We start from the raw sequence: 16021 nt of genomic DNA, 5'->3' as shown, positions 1-16021 counted from the left end.
CGGTCTGAGAGCCAGAGCACCAGGAGAAAACTTTATATCCCTTTATGAGTGAAGAGCTGGAGCAGCCTGTCCCGGATCTGTTTGGTCCTCACCCCGTAGATGATGGGGTGTAGCACGGGGGGCACAACAGGTTTGCGTTGGCCATGAGAATGTGGAAATCCAGGGGCACATAGTGGCCATACCGGTGCATGATGGAGGAGAAGAGAACTGGGATGTAAGAGGCTAAAATGGCACAGAGGTGGGAGCCGCAGGTCTCAGAAGTCTTGAGCTGGGCGTCCTTTGTGGGGAGGCTGAAGATGGCCCTGAGGATCTGGATATAGGACATGGTGATAAAAAACAAATCCAGACCTGTCACCATGAATCCCACAATGAGGCCATAGTAACTACTGATACGGGTGTCGGCACAGGCCAGCTTCACCACGGCCATGTGCTCACAGTACGAGTGGGCGATGATGTTGGTTCTACAATATGGCCACCGCCTTGCCAGGAAGGGATAGGGCAGTATTAGCATGCCACCGCGCAGGACCACGGCCAGGCCAATCTTGGCCACCACAGAGTTTGTCAGGATGGTGGAATGTCTCAGGGGATGGCAGATGGCCACGTAGCGATCAAAAGCCATGGCCATGAGGATCCCAGAGTCCATCACTAAGAAGCAGTAAATGAAGTACATCTGGGTGAGACAGGTGCTGAAATTGATCTCCCTGGAACTGAACCAGAAGAGGCTCAACATTTGGGGAACAGTAGATGTAGATAGTAAAAGATCGGTGATGGCCAGCATGCAGAGGAAATAGTACATGGGCTCATGGAGGCTCGGCTCCCTCTTCACAATGCAGAGGATGGTGAAGTTCCCCATGACAGCTATGACGTACATGGTGCAGAAAGGGATGGAGATCCAGACATGGACTGACTCCAGGCCAGGAATGCCTAGCAGGATGAAGGTGGAGGGGTTGGTGAAGTCAGTGGTGTTGGAATCTGACATGGTGTATGGGAGAAAGTGTCCAACTCTGAGGCAGAACGGTGTCTCCAGCATTTACCGTGCTTTCCCCTGATTTCCTGTACGTGCCCAGGCTCTAGGGTGATGGTCGCAGTGCAAATGCCTGGTGGAGAGACAATGTTAGTATGAGACATTACATTCACTACTGGAGGCTGTTCTCATGGGTGAAGTAGATTGGTTGCTCTTCACACATTGAACAATGACATTTTCATTATTCAGATAAATGAATTAAGAATAACTGGCCCTACTAATCCCAATTCCATATTTGATGGTGTTCCATTCATCAATAAATCTACATGCCATGGTGTGGGAAACCTTAATAGGCACCAGCAGGAAATGCGAATGTGGATACTGGTTATCCTTCGTTGTTCCTTAATGCAATGAAAGCCAGGCTGGAGAGTCCATGCTGTAGAGAGTTCCCCATTCACCCAATTGCTAAAAATCTGAGAATTTAAAACAAACAAAAACCAAAAAAAAATCCTAACTTTGCCAAGTCATGTACCAGGGAGAAACATCCCAACTAGAACACACCTCGGGGAAAAGACCTGGGCGTCATTGACAGCAGGTCAAGAAAACACCTGCTCATTCACAGCAGTGGCCAAATCAAAGACAATGTTTGGATGCCTAAGGAATGGGATGGAGAATAACCTGCTCCGGGTATGTGCTCAGTTTTCATCACCCAGTCTCTATAATGGATACAGCCGATAGAAAGGGGGTTTCTGAGACAGGGTCTGAGAATGGGGGAGGCTGCCAAATGCGGACAAACTGAAATGTCTGGGACTGTTTAGTTTAGGGAAGAGACAAAGAAGGGGGCTTATGATAGATGACAGGAATATAAAAAAGAGAGAACAGTTCCCAACCAGTAATACCTGAAGACACTTAGTGCTTCAAAAGGGCTAATTCCCCAAAGCTGAAGAAAATTATCAAGAAAACTGACTGGGAGGAAAATATTAGACAGAAACATGGGAATGAAACTTGGGAATTCGTTAAGAAGAATTTATTTGATAGCTAAAAAGTCACGATTCCACTGTCAAGGAAGTGGAGAACTTTGGCTAAAACCCCCTTTCAATGGTGAAATGAAGGTAGCAATTATGTGGGAAAAAGCGATATATACAAATGGGAAAAAGGAAAAAGAGACAGCAAGCAATACAAATGGGAAGGTATGAAAATTGATAAGAGACGTTAAAGACACCAGGGAAAAAGCCATGCTTGGTGTGGCTAAGGATAACAAAAAGGAGGTTATTACGTATATTAAGAAGAAAAGAAAGCATAGAGAAGGTTCAGGCCAGTTCCTAGAGTGAGAAAGGAAACTTCTTAATGTTACAGAAAACGTAGATGTGTTGAAGAAATAGTTTTGTTCTGCATTTGGAAAGAAGCAGTATGAGGTGCTCCTATCACATGAGTTGATGAAATAGTCTCCAGTTCATTAGCTGCCAAGGAGAACGTTAAACACCATCTACATAGAACCTTAGAGTTACGAACACCAGAGTTACAAACTGACCAATCCACCAAACTTCTCATTCAGAAGGGGAAGTATGCAACCTGCCAGCAGCAGAGACAAAAACAAGTGTGTGTGGGGTGGGGACAGCTCTGTGTTAAATGAGAAGTATTTAAAAAAATAAAGATTTGACAGGATTATGAAACAATAGAAAAGCTGGTATGGGATTAGATCAAAAAAAGTCTAGGAATATAATTAATTAATTAATTGATGCCCGTAAATAACATGTTTTTTGGAAAACCGGTCTTGTCAAGTAAAACTGATTTCATCCTTTAATGAGAGTGCACATTTGGCTGGTCAAGGGTACTGCACAGATGCAATAAACTTCAATTCCTCTGAGACATTGGATTTAGTAGGGAAAACTTTCAGATAAAAAATGAACAGTCTACAATACCAGTAAAGCACATTTAAAGTGGAATAAAAACTGGCTAACTGACAGATCTCAGAAAGCCATTGTCAGTGGGGGTGAATGGAGGTGTTTCTAAAGCAGGGTTCTGCGGGGACCATTTCTAGGCCTGATGCTATTGAATATTTTAATCAATGATCTGGAAGGAAATAGAAAATCACTGCAGAAAAAAATTGTGGATGACGCAAAGACTGGCAATGTGGTTACAATGAGGAGGGAAGGGCAGGCACACCCATTGAGCTGGAGCATTGGTGAGCTGGGCCCATACGAACACACTGTTTTAATACAGTCACATGAAAAGTTATTCTCACAGCACAAGCAATGCAGGCTGAACCCAGAGACTAGGGCACCGTATTATGGAATGCAGGGACCCTGAAATGGATTTAGGGTCATTGTGGACACCCAGCTCATTGTGAGCTCCCAGTGCGATGCTGTGGCCAAAAGGGCTGATGTGACCCTTGGATGCATAAACAGGGGGTTGGTGAGTTGGAGCAAGGATTTTAGCTCTGCACCTGGCATTGGTGAAACAGACTGCGTCCAGGTCTGGGGTCGACATTTCAAAAAGGCTGTTCAAAAATTGGAGAGGGTGCAGAAAAGAGCCACAAAAATGTTTGGAGGATGGAGAAAATGCTGGAGAGTAAGAGTCTTAAAGGGCATCATAAATTTAGCTTATCACAAAAATGATCAAGCAGAGACTTTCCTGGGGTGAAAATGATTGGTAAAGCGGAGAAAGGCCGAGCAAGACCCAGTGGCTGGAAGCTGAAGCTAGACAAATGTCAGCTGGGAATAAGGGCCAAGTATTTAGTGCTGAGGATGATTAACCTTTGGAACAAACTGCAAAGGGAAGTGATGGATTCTCCAGTTCCCGACTCTGCCAACCCAGACTGGATGCTTTTCTTGAAGATCTGCCTGAGGGCTTGTCTGCACTTAAAAACGCTACAGTGGTGCTGCCGTACTGCTTCAGTGTAGACACTATTTACACCGATGATAGGGGGTCTCCTATCAGCATAGGTAGCCCACCTCCCTGAGAGGTGGTAACTAGGCTGAGGGAAGAATTCTTCCTTTGACCCCATGCTGTCTACACCACGGTTAGGTTGATACAGTGACATCTTTCTGGGGTGTGGACTTTTTTGCTATTGCACAGGAAGAAAATGCAGTTGTGGGTTGCATTAACAAAGGCGTAGCATGCAAGTCTCCGGAGGTGATAGTATTTCCCTACTCAGTATTGGTTAGGCCTCAGCTGGAGCATTGTGTCCAGTTTGGGTCACCAGTGTATTGGAAGGATGTAGAGAAACTGGAAAGGATCCAGAGGTGACAGACGAAGCGGATCCAAGGGATGGAATACAAACCATACGAGCAAAAGCTCAAGGAACTGGATATGTGTAATTTGGAAAAAAGGAGATTGAACCGGGACATGAGAGTGGTCTTCAGCTACTTGAAAGGCTGCCATTAAAAAAAGATGGAGAAAAAATGTTCTCTCTCACCACAGTGGGTGGGACAAGAGTCAATGGGTTCAAACTACAGTAGAGCAGATGTAGATGAAATCTCAGGAAGAACTTTCTAACTGTAAGGACAGGAGGACAATGGAACAGATGCCTTGGGAGGTGGTGGAAGCTCCTTCGCTGGAGGTTTCCAAAGGAGGCTGGATCCTCATCTGTCTGGGATGGTTTTGATGCAACAAATCCTGCCCTGAGGCAGGGAGTTAGACTAGATGACCCTTGTGGTTCCTTCTCACCCTGTGGATCTATGATTCTACAATGTAAAATCCTAGTGTGGACCAGGCCTTAGTCACACACAAGTTACTGAGCTCAATCTAGGGGTAACTGGGTAAAATTTCATGGCTTGTGTTATACAAGAGTTCAGACAGGATGATATAATGATGCCTTCTAATGTTGAACCCAACAAATCCATTGATCAAGAAAAGATAAAGATCAGACATTTATATTTACTGTGTCTTACAACAGATGAACAAGGGAATATTCAATTATATTGAAAACCTGAACATATAACACTGAGAAAAGAAAATTGTTTTGTATAGTCCATTTTTGGCCTATGGAACTCCTTGGCACTGACATTATTGGAGAAGAGCTTAGCTCAACGGGATTCACCAGTGGATTGGCCATTGTATGTGGTGGCACAAAGTTAGCTGAGTCCTTCTAACTCCTTCAATTAGGAGACCTGATTTTCAGTTGCTTATAAATTGCCAAATTTTACGCATTTGGACTGAAATTTCCCACGATGGGTGTCTGCACCTCCAAGCATTCCAGCAGATAAAAGTCATGTAATAGCACCCCCCCCCCGCCAACAATCAGAGCCCAGAAATGCAAGGGGAGGAGGTGACAATGTCTTTGCAGTAATACACAGCTTCTCATGAGGTCTTTGATCAGTTTTAACTCCAAGGGGAGTTTTGCCTCAATTGCACCTGAGCAATTCACGGGCCGCGGCCGCGGCCTCAGAATTTGGCCTTGTATTGCACATCTACTGACACCTTTCATCCTGAAGGATCCCCTGTGCAGCAACCTCAGGGCTTGAGGCCATCAGCCGGGGTGGGAGAGAGTGCACAGAAAGAGGGACATTTTGGCCAGTGATACTGGAGCAAATTTATCACCTGTGGCAAGGGCCCTGGAAAGTTTACTGGCTGTGCAGATCAGAAAGGACCCCAGACCTATTCTCTGTCTCATCACACTCACATTGCACTGCGTTTGTCGAGCAGCTGAGCTCCTCAGCAAGAGATGGTACCTGTGAATCCTGGGATGGAAGTGTCCTCCCTGGGAATCCCCCTCAGGTAGCCGTGTCCCACACCTCTCTCAGCCCAGCATCTGCAGCAGCATCCCACACCGAGAGCTAACACAGGGGTGTGCACCATAGTTTATAATATAGCTCTGTGCAATCCCAGTGGGGTTCACTCAGCCTCTAGAAGAGAAACAGAATTTGAACATAAACAGGCTGGAGACAGGCCTGTCTGCACTTCTGTGCTTTTTATCCACCTTTATGAGTAAACAGCAATTAAAGGATCTTCCCAAAGGGAGATGAGATCTCTTGGGCTCTGTGCTGAATCAGAGAGGAATTGGCTGCTCTCTGTATTTGTGTATATTTAAAAATTATAGTCAATTAGGAAAAAAACTAGCGATAATTCCTAGGTCTCCATAGAGCCAGATACCCTATAAATGCCCAGGAGGGATGGGTAGGTAGCAGACAGACAGATCTGGGGATAGATGACTTAGAGGAGATACAAACACTTTCTGCAGCTGTACTGAACTGTCACTAAGGGATCAGAGATCAATAATCTCATCAGTAACGATCACCATACTGTGCAGCCCCTTTCTCTGAAGGATCTTCAAAACTCCTAGCAAAGGAAAGTCACTATGAACATAAACCTTCACCATCCGTTCAAGGTGAATCTGAGGTTTTCAGAACTAGCTGTGGTTTGTGAGCTCCCAGCTCCTGTGATGTGTGAACACTGAGACCCCACTTACGCTGCCCCTCAGAAATCTGCCAACACATCCCAGTCATGGGGGTCACTTCAGGGGAACAGAGTCAGTAAAACCAACACCAACAGATTGTTCCCGTGGACAGAGGGCAGCCGGGGGCCTGTCCTGGGCACAGAGGCCTCCCCATCTCCCCAGTGATGCCCTGGAACAAGGGGAGGCCTGTAGGCAGGACAGAGACTGGATCAGTGTTTGCACTGGATTTCTTCTCTCCCTCTCGGTTCATTTCCTCCCAGTCTCTCCTGGGGGAATTGAAATCAAATGTTCCAGGCTGAGTCAGATTTTCCAGCACTGTCCTGGGTGGAGGGCACTTGGACTCCCACAGCTGAACTCGCTGCCTGCTCCTCTGGCTATCTGGAGTATTTCTACGGGGGTATTTGTCCAAACCGAACAACGGCTCTGTGTCCATATGTACAGTAACTCCTCACTTAATGTTGTAGTTCTGTTCCTGAAAAATGCTACTTAAGCGAAACGATGTTAAGCAAATCCAATGTCCCCATAAGAATTAATGCAAATATGAGGGTTCATAGAATCATAGAATCTCAGGGTTGGAAGGGACGTCAGGAGGTCATCTAGTCCAACCCCCTGCTCAAAGCAGGACCAAACCCAACTAAATCATCCCAGCCAGGGCTTTGTCAAGCCTGACCTTAAAAACCTCTAAGGAAGGAGATTCCACCACCTCCCTAGGTAACCCATTCCAGTTCTTCACCACCCTACTAGTGAAAAAGTTTCTCCTAATGTCCAGCCTAAACCTCCCCCTCTGCAACTTGAGACCATTACTCCTTGTTCTGTCATCTTCAAACACTGAGAACAGTCTAGATCCATCCTCTTTGGAACCCCCTTTCAGGTAGTTGAAAGCAGCTATCAAATCCCCCCTCATTCTTCTCTTCTGCAGGCTAAACAATCCCAGTTCCCTCAGCCTCTCCTCATAAGTCATGTGCTCCAGCACCCTAATCATTTTTGTTGCCCTTCGCTGAACTCTCTCCAATTTATCCACATCCTTCTTGTAGTGTGAGGCCCAAAACTGGACACAGTACTCCAAATGAGGCCTCACCAGTGCTGAATAGAGGGGAATGATCACGTCACTCGATCTGTTGGAAATGCCCCTACTTATACAACCCAAAATGCCATTAGCCTTCTTGGCAACAAGGGCACACTGTTGACTCATATTCAGCTTTTCGTCCACTGTAACCCCTAGGTCCTTTTCTGCAGAACTGCTGCCCAGCCATTTGATCCCTAGTCTATAGCAGTGCATGGGATTCTTCCGTCCTAAGTGCAGGACTCTGCACTTGTCCGTGTTGAACCTCATCATATTTCTTTTGGCCCAATCCTCTAATTTATCTAGGTCCCTCTGTATCCTATCCCTACCCTCCAGCATATCCTACCATCCTCCCAGTTTAGTGTCATCTGCAAACTTGCTAAGGGTGCAGTCCACACCATCCTCCAGATCATTAATGAAGATATTGAACAAAACCGGCCCCAGCACCGACCCTTGGGACACTCCGCTTGATACTGCCAACTAGACATGGAACCATTGATCACTACCCGTGTAGCCCGACCATCTAGCCAGTTTTCTATCCACCTTACCGTCCATTCATCCAGCCCAGACTTCTTTAACTTGCTGGCAAGAATAATGTGGGAGACTGTATCAAAATCTTTGCTAAAGTCCAGAATTAGCACATCCACTGCTTTCCCCTCATCCACAGAGCCGGTTATCTCATCATAGAAGGCAATTAGATTGATCAGGCAAGACTTGCCCTTGGTGAATCCATGCTGACTGTTCCTGATCACTTTCCCCTCCTTTAAGTGGTTCAGAATTGATTCCTTGAGGACCTGTGCCATGATTTTTCCAGGGACTGAGGTGAGACTGACTGGCCTGTAGTTCCCTGGATCTTCCTTCTTCCCTTTTTTAAAGATGGGCATTACATTAGCTTTTTTGCAGTCATCCGGGACCTCCCCCCATCGCCATGATTTTTCAAAGATAATGGCCAAAGGATCTGCAATCTCATCGGCCAGCTCCTTTAGCACCCTCGGATGCAGCGCATCTGGCCCCAGGGACTTGTGCTCGTCCAGCTTTCCTAAATAGTCCCAAACTACTTCTTTCTCCACAGAGAGCTGGTCACCTCCTGCCCATGCTGTGCTGCAGAGTGCAGCTGTCTGGGAGCTGACCTTGTCTGTGAAGACAGAGGCAAAAAAAGCATTGAGTACACTAGCTTTTTCCACATCCTCTGTCACTAGGTTCCCTCCCTCATTCAGCAAGGGGCCCACACTTTCCTTGACTTTCTTCTTGTTGCTAAGATACCTGAAGAAACCCTTCTTGTTACTCCTAACATCTCCGGCTAGCTGCAACTCCAAGTGTGATTTGGCCTTCCTAATTTCACTCCTGCATGCCTGAGCAATACTTTTATACTCCTCCCTGGTTATTTGTCCAATCTTCCACTTCTTGTAAGCTGTTTTTTTGTGTTTAAGACTAGCAAGGATTTCACTGTTAAGCCAAGCTGGTCGCCTGCCATATTTACTTTTCTTCCTACATATCGGGATGGTTTGTTCCTTCAAACTCAATAAGGATTCTTATAAATACAGCCAGCTTTCCTCGACTCCTTTCCCCGTCATGTTATTCTCCCAGGGGACCTTGCCCATCAGTTCCCTGAGGGAGTTGAAGTCTGCTTTTCTGAAGTCCAGGGTCTCTGTTCTACTGCTCTCCTTTCTTCCTTGTGTCAGGATCTTGAACTCGACCATCTCATGGTCACTGCCTCCCAGGTTCCTATCCACTATTGCTTCCTCTACTATTTCTTCCCTGTTTGTGAGCAGGAGGTCAAGAAGAGCTTTTCCCCTAGTTGGTTCCTCCAGCACTTGCACCAGGAAATTGTCCCCTACACTTTCCAGAAACTTCCTGGATTGTCTGTGCACTGCTGTATTGCTCTCCCAGCAGATATCGGGGTGATTAAAGTCACCCATGAGAACCAGGGCCTGTGATCTAGCAACTTCTGTTAGTTGCTGGAAGAAAGCCTCATCCACCTCATCCCCCTGGTCTGGTGGACTGTAGCAGACTCCCACCACGACATTACCCTTGTTGTTCATACTTCTAAATTTAATCCAGAGACTCTCAGGTTTTTCTGCAGTTTCATACTGGAGCTCTGAGCAGTCATACTGCTCTCTTACATACAATGCAACTCCCCCACCTTTTCTGCCCTGCCTATCCTTCCTGAACAGTTTATATCCATCCAGGACAGTACTCCAATCATGTGAGTCATCCCACCAAGTCTCTGTTATTCCAATTACATCATAATTCCTTGACTGTGCCAGGACTTCTAGTTCTCCCTGCTTGTTCCCCAGGCTTCTTGCATTTGTGTATAGGCACTTAAGATAACTCGCTGATTGTCCTGCTGTCCCAGTATGGGGCAGGAGCCCTCCCCTCTTGCACTCACCTACTTGTGCTTTGTCCCGATATCCCACTTCCCCACTTACCTCGGGGCTTTGGTCTCCTTCCCCCGGTGAACCTAGTTTAAAGCCCTCCTCACTAGGTTAGCCAGCCTGCTTGCAAAGATGCTCTTCCCTCTCTTTGTGAGGTGGAGCCCGTCTCTGCCTAGCAATCCTTCTTCTTGGAAGACCATCCCATGGTCAAAGAATCCAAACCCTTCTCTCCGACACCATCTGCGTAGCCATTCGTTGACTTCCACTATTCGACGGTCTCTACCCTGGCCTTTTCCTGCCACAGGGAGGATAGACGAGAACACCACTTGCGCCTCAAACTCCTTTATCCTTCTTCCCAGAGCCACGTAGTCTGCAGTGATATGCTCAAGGTCATTCTTGGCAGTATCATTGGTGCCCACGTGGAGAAGCAGGAAGGGGTAGCGATCTGAGGGCTTGATGAGTCTCGGCAGTCTCTCCGTCACATCGTGAATCCTAGCCTCTGGCAAGCAGCACACCTCTCAGTTTTCCTGGTCAGGGCGGCAGATAGATGACTCAATCCCCCTGAGGAGAGAGTCCCCGACCACCACCACCCTCCTCCTCCTCCTCTTGGGAGTGGTGGTCGTGGAACCCCCATCCCTAGGACGGTGCATCTCATGCCTTCCAATCAGTGGAGTCTCCTTCTGCTCTGTTCCCTCAGATGTATCATCCACTTCACTCTCTGCACTAGTACCTGCGGAGAGAACATGAAAACGGTTGCTCACCTGCATCTGTGTTTCTGGTACATGGATGTTTCTGGTACTCTTTCCTCTTCTGGAAGTCACATGCCGCCAATTATCCTCGCTGGCCTTCTGTCCCCACTGCGTAGCCTGCTCTGAATCTTCAGAACATTGTGCCCACTGAAGCTGATCCTAACGTCTATCCAGGAAATCCTCATTTTCTTTTATGGAATGCAGGGTTGATATTCGTTTCTCCAGACCTTGAATCTTCTCTTCCAATATGGAGATCAGCTTGCACTTTGTACAGACAAAGTCGCTTCTATCCTGTGGAAGGAAGACAAACATGGCGCATCCTGTGCAGGTCACAACAGCGGATCGCTCAGCGTCCATAGTCTCATCCTTCTAAGAGCTTCCTTACTTGTGGCAGAAGCTACTCGGAGAAACCTGCAAGAGGGGGGCCTCGGTAGGCTCTCTCCAGGCGAACTCCCAGGCAAACTCCTTCTGTTTGCCTCTCTGCTGTTCTCTGCTGAGCTGGTTCGCAGCTGACTGCCTTTTTATAACAGTCAGGCCCAGCTGGAACAAAGCACTCCCAATTCACACTGTTCAAACAAGCAATCAAACAATCAAGCACACGGTCAAACTGCCATACTGACCCCTCAACAGACACTCAGATACTCACCAGCGCAGTCCCCCTACTGCAGCACTTAGCGTACCTCTGCTCAGACAGATCCCAGGCAAACTCCTTCTGTTTGCCTCTCTGGTTAGGTTCCAGGGAAATTTTTTTCACCAGATAAAAAACTATATATCATATAGATATACACACAGTATACGTTTTAAACAAACAATTTAATACTGTTCACAGCTAAAATAATTGTGAAGCTTGGTTGAGGTGGTGAAGTTAGAGGGTGGAAGAGGGTGGGATATTTCCCAGGGAATGCCTTGCTGCTAGATCAGTGGTTCTCAAATTTTTGTTCTGGTGACCCCTTTCACATAAAGAACAGGAGAACTTGTGGCACCTTAGAGACTAACAAATTTATCTGAGCATAAGCTTTCGTGGGCTACAGCCCACTTCTTTGGGTGCATAGAATGGAGCATATAGCGAGGAGATAACCCTTTCACATAGCAAGCCTCTGAGTGTGACCCCCCGCCCCATACATTAAAAATACTTTTTAAATATGTTTAACATTATTATAAATGCTGGAGACAAAGCAGCGTTTGGGGTGGAAACTGACAGCTCGTGACCCCCCATGACAGCTTGTGAGGGGTCCCGAGCCCCAGTTTGAGAACCCTTGTGCTAAATGATGAACTAGCACTCAGCTGAGCCCTCAAGGGTTAACCCATTGCTGTTAATGTCACCTCACACTCTGCAAGGCAGCAGGAATGGAGGGGAGAGGAGACAGACACACACCTTGTGTGTGGGAGAGAGAGAGAGAGATGCGCACTGGCTCTTTAGGTAAGCTGACCCACTCTTAAAAGCATTGTCTTTTTAAGGGGATCAGGAAGTTGAGGCAGCAGCAGCTGCCTCAGGCTCTCTCTGTCTCTCTCCGTCCCTGTCCCGACCCTGCTCTATATGGAGAAGGGGTAAGTAGGGTGTACCAGCGGGGGGAGGAGGGCACCCTCACATTAGCTCACCCCGACCCCTACAGCAAGCAGGAGGCTCGGGGAGCCGCTCCAATTATTATTGTCTGAATTGTGGAAGCCTCCAGAGGCCCCGCTCCAGTTCAGGGCCCCTTGTGCTGGGCCCTTCGCAAACCCAGAAGCAGAAACAGCCCCTGCCCCAAGGAGCTTAGACATCAAATTCAGACAAGACCCAGCTACTGAGTGTAACACACCAGAGAGGGGGCAGGCGGGAGATGGGGAGGAGCAGCACTCAGAATGGGTGGTTCCATAGGCTGCTGGGTGGGTGTGAGACAGCGGAAATGCACAGCCCGGCACTGGCTGTTGGAAGTGTGTCCTGGGCCGTTAAGAGCAGATCATGTGTTCGGGGAACTAGACTGGGGCGAGCGAGAACCGGCCATTGAGTGGTGGCTGCAGCAGACACACAGCTGGGAGCGCGTGACTCTCCATTAGCTTTTGTAACCTGCTTTAGTTCTACTCACGCCTCCCTCCGTTGAGTGCAGACTGAGCCTCCTTCTCATGAATTCCTAGGACAACCCCTGGTACCGGAGGGGAGACCAGAGGAGAGGGCAGAGGTAACAGGGTTGTGGGGAAGGAACAAAGGAACCACCCTGGAGATGGAACAACTGAAAGCCCCCAAGGAGTTGAAACTCTCGGGTAGTTCAGTAGACTCTGGGAAGAGATTCAGTCAGAGTTTTGAGATATATCTGTGCAAGCAGCTGGGTTTGGTGAGAGAGACCAGCAGAAAACTGCAATTTTCTTAAACAGTGCAGGGCTTGAGGCAGTGAACGTCTTGATGATAATGCAGCTCAGGCTTTGTCTGCACTGGCACTCTTATTGGTGAAACGTTTGTTGGCCAGGGGTGTGGAAGAAAAAAAAAACCCTGACCAACAAAAGCACCGGTGTGGACAGCGCTGTCAGCAGGAGCTGCTGTCTGGGGCAGGGGGGTTAATTCTGCCGGCAGGAGAGCTCCCCCCCATGGGCATAGGGCGGCTAAACGGGTGAGCGGTGCAAGTAATACAGGCAGTGATACAGCTGTGCCGCTGTAAGGTGTGTGGTGTAGACATGGCCTGAGTTGGCAGGGGTGGCTCTAGGCACCAGCAAAGGAAGCAGGTGTTTGGGGCAGCCCTTTTGCAGGGGCGGCAGCTGGCAGGGATCCAACCTGGGCGCTGAGAACCAACAGGGGGCCCTGGGAGCTGTAGTTCTTTGGTTAGCTCCCTGCCTATAGAGCCAGCCCTGGAGCAGGGAAAGAACTACATTTCCCAGCATTCCCTTGTCCGGGATCAACAGGAAAGGGAGCGGGAGACAGTGTGGTAGCTGAAACCTCATGCTGCAGCTTGCTGTGAATGGAGAGCTCACTGCTAGAGCGGGGTGGCACTGTGAATGGGGAACAAGTGTGCCCAAGGAGTAGAAGGCTTTGCCCGAGAAATCCCCTTCAGAAGACATCCCCAGACTGGCTTAGGGATACTGGTGTGACCTCACCTTGCAGCCCCCAAAGAAGGAATTGGTGGACTAAATGGACAGTGCCCCTCTCTATCTGAAGCCTAGCAAGGGTGGTACATGGATCCCACTAGAATTTAAAATGAAAAGTAAGGGAGGGGAGGCTCTGCTAGGGGCCTTCAGCAGCTTTAGATATAGTACCAGGCATGTAGGAGGATTTCCACTTCTGAGCCATGGAAGCAGAAATTGACTTTTCCTTTCCAGATGTAGCTAATATTCAGAAAGGGAATCTAGCCCCTGCCTTCCAGATTTGAACACCTCAAAATTCAGGAGTGCTCAAGCTCAGTTTGGGTAGCTGTTACTTCATTTCTCCCAATTCAAATATACTGATCCACTGTAACTTGCTGTAGAAAAAGTGGGATAAAATTGAGCAAGAAATGCTTCCCAGTGGTTTTTAGGACTGGAATTGCTATTTTCAACAGCCATTGACTTTTTTCTTTTAAGTTTTATTTGTTTAAAAGGAAGACAGTGATACTGCATTGGCAAATTCCCCATGGAAAGAAAGAGTGAAACAAAAGAATAATAAAGGCACCTCAACTTTTCCTCATTTATGGAGGACAGTCTTATAATATGCATCCAGATATCTTCCAATCACACAAGCTGAAAATTGTTCCACTTTACTGCAGTTTTGTAACCATATGGGAACCAATCCTGTCTGTGTTCTGTGCACATCCAAAATTCCTGCTGAATGACCCACTGTGGGAGCGAGTTACCAGTGTTCCAGGGCTGTGGCAGAAGGAGGGTGCAGGTTGGGGGAGATCCCAGGGCTGGGGCAGCAGGGGGGTGTGGGTGGAGGGAGGCCCAGATCTGGGGCGGCAGGAGGTGCAGGTGGGGGAGGAAAGCCCAGGGCTAGGGAAGCAGGAGGGTTCGGTGGGGAGCCCAGGGCTGGGATGGGGGGCAGACAAATTTTTTTTGCTTGGGCCGGCAAAAAACCTAGAGCCGGCCCTGTCAGTCGGGCAGAGGGAGCAGGTTATTTGACAGTTTGCAGAGAGTTGAAGAGCCTTGCGTGGCACAAAAGAGCAAAACATTTCCAGGGTGAAAGATTCCCCTTAGAAGTCAAAAGTGAGGGAAACTTTGTGAAGAATTCCTAACAGACGTAAGCAGGGCAACGGCCCCGATCTTGTGGGGAACTTCCCTGGCTGATACACCACCCCGATGCAATGGGCTAGCGAAAGGATCTGACTCCTCACTCTCACTCCCTTTACCCAGCAGCCTGCCTGACCCCAAGGACTCCCCTTCCACTCCCCTGGGTAGCAGAGTCCTTGTAACCCCGACCAGGCTGGGCCCAGGATTCCTGGGGGCTCAACTCTCAACCTTGTCACTTAGGACAGGGACTAGGGTGTCCCCACTCTTGGGGTGCTCTCTCTGTTCCGGGCGCTTCACTCATTCACCCTCCCTCAGCGAGTGCTAAGAGAGCTGCCTGAGGCGATCTCTGCCCCGCTGATGTTAATTTTAATAAATATTAGAACACCGGGGATATCCCAGAAGACTGATAGAGGGCTAATGTTATGCCAGTATTCAAACAGGGATCATCTGGATATAAAATGCCTGTTGTCAGTAAAGAATTAAAGGGTAGGACTGCAGTTCATGCCTTTATTGGGCAATAACAAGTTTGGGTGATAAAGGGGACTGGGGAGATGGAATATACATAGACCACTGCAAGTTTTTTTACCTAGTACCGCATGACGTTCAAATTAACAAACTAGCACTAGACAAAAACTGCGAGGAGTCTTGTGCCACCTTAAAGACTAACAAATTGAATAGATCATAAGCTTTTGTGTACTATGACCCACTTCTTCAGATGAATGGAGTGAAAATTACAGTAAAAAAAAATGAAGTGAGTCATAGCTCACAAAAGGCATCCTGAGAGAGATCATTGACCATCATGATAACCACACGGATTGGGACTCCACCTTCAGGTAAGTCCAGGCGGAGGTCGATCGGTAGTGACACTCACAGTTGAACTGCATTAATCTATCTCGCTTCCATCTGGCACAGGCCCACTGCTTCAACATCTGGCCGGCCCCATTTGCGGACCACCATTTTGTGGCCATGATGTCTTCTCTCACCTCTGAGAGGCTGGGGCCTGCCTATTGACACTTCAATAATAGCTCGCTGGAGGACATGGGCTTCGTGGCATCCTTCCGGGAGTTCTGGCTGCCCTGGCAGGGGCAGCGACATGCCTTTCCCTCAGCGCAGCAGTGGTGGGATGTGGGGAAAGTACATGCCCGGCTCTTCTGCTGCAGCTAAACCCAGGGCGACATCCGGCGAAGAGATGTGGAGATGGAGCAGTTGGAGTGGGAGGTCGTGGAGCCGGAGAGGGATCTGGCCGTCAGCCCCAGGGATCCATCCCTCTATGCAGTGTGCCAGGAGAAGTGGGAGGAGCTC

Source organism: Mauremys reevesii, linkage group 1, assembly GCF_016161935.1.
Source record: "Mauremys reevesii isolate NIE-2019 linkage group 1, ASM1616193v1, whole genome shotgun sequence".
NCBI classification, from domain to species: Eukaryota; Metazoa; Chordata; order Testudines; family Geoemydidae; genus Mauremys; species Mauremys reevesii.
This window is presented reverse-complemented; position numbering follows the sequence as displayed.